This window comes from Seriola lalandi, unplaced genomic scaffold, assembly GCF_002814215.2.
Source record: "Seriola lalandi dorsalis isolate HSWRI2012SDOR001 ecotype SW California unplaced genomic scaffold, Sedor1 jcf7180001977779, whole genome shotgun sequence".
Classification (NCBI taxonomy): domain Eukaryota; kingdom Metazoa; phylum Chordata; class Actinopteri; order Carangiformes; family Carangidae; genus Seriola; species Seriola lalandi.
This window is the reverse complement of record NW_019448445.1, coordinates 1-1,222: the sequence shown is the minus strand read 5'-3', so window position 1 is coordinate 1,222 and position 1,222 is coordinate 1. Positions and strand designations below refer to the sequence as shown.

Genomic DNA, 1,222 nt, shown 5'->3' with positions numbered 1-1,222 from the left:
TACTATGTTTTCTTTATAAAACTCCTCCTTTTTGCTCCGTTTTCATGGAGTAAAGTTAACACTCACATCTGTTCAGTTCCTCTATTTGAAACATGAAAAATTAAAACTTGATTCTATCCTGTCAGTCATCTCGCTCTCTCTTTATGGTTTGATTGAAGTTGTGAACAAACAGATGTTTTTTTGTTTTGATCTTCACAGTACGCAGTGACAGAGCCCAGGAAACGGGCCTACGCTGAGTTCTACAAAACGTACGACTCTGTCAAAGAGTTCAACGCCATGAGGGAAGCCGGCATCTTCGAGAGTGTGCGGCCCTCTGGGGAGTAAACGCTCTGTGAGTTTTCAGATCAATGTGAAGTTCAAGGCTATAAAAAAAATAACATGGTTTCTTCAGGAACAGGTGCCATTTTAAAAATACAGAATCTGGGTTTGTCAAAAACTTGATTAATACACAGTTCAACGGAAATATTACAAACTACTAATTTTTTTTTCTTCTTCTTCCAGCTCTTCTCTCCCATCATTCGTTCCAGGTCTGAGGATGAAGTTCCTTCTTGCCCACTTGGATGTTATTTACTGATTAGATGTGAACTTCGCTATGCTGTTTTGTTCCTCTAATAAAATATTCTATTGATGTAAAACTCTGTCTTTGTTTTGTGCTCATGAAAGGGAATTATTATATAATCTACTTGTTGATTTTTACAGAAGTAGATTTAATTTTCCAAATAATCTGGAAAAAGGATGAGATGCACTCATCAATCGATCAGACTATTTGTATAGCACTTTTCATATAAACAATGTAACAGTGCTTTATAGAATAATAGCAATAACCCCCCCACACACACACACACACATTTACACAGAATAACAAATGACCAAGTAATAAATAGAAATAACAAATAAGAATAATAAAACAGGTATTGAGGAAACGATGTGATGAATCTCATAAATTTGCACTGAGGAAACACTAAAGTGAGCGACAAAGATAAAATAATAAAACACTAAAGCAGAGGACGTATTAAAGTGAGTCAAACCAGAAATAAAAGGTAGGATATTAAAAATCAAATAAAAATGAAGACAAAATAGTAAAGATGGAGCAGAATCTCAGGAAACATGAAGAACTGAGTTAGTATGGTGTTCCTAATGAAGTGTTAATGTCAGTAAAGTAATGTATTTAATAAATAATTTTAGGCATCTTGTTGTATATAGATGAAATGAAACTAAAGTC

General features: G+C 34.0%; 1 pseudogene across 1 annotated transcript; it reads left to right on the top strand.

The window, feature by feature from the left end:
- The first annotated feature begins 189 nt into the window (after positions 1 to 189).
- On the top strand, positions 190 to 635 carry LOC147820203 (cytochrome c oxidase subunit 6C-1 pseudogene; annotated as a pseudogene). Its single transcript, XR_015437385.1, has 2 exons — positions 190 to 331; positions 502 to 635. The product of XR_015437385.1 is annotated as a cytochrome c oxidase subunit 6C-1 pseudogene (transcript).
- The last annotated feature ends 587 nt before the right edge of the window (positions 636 to 1,222 follow it).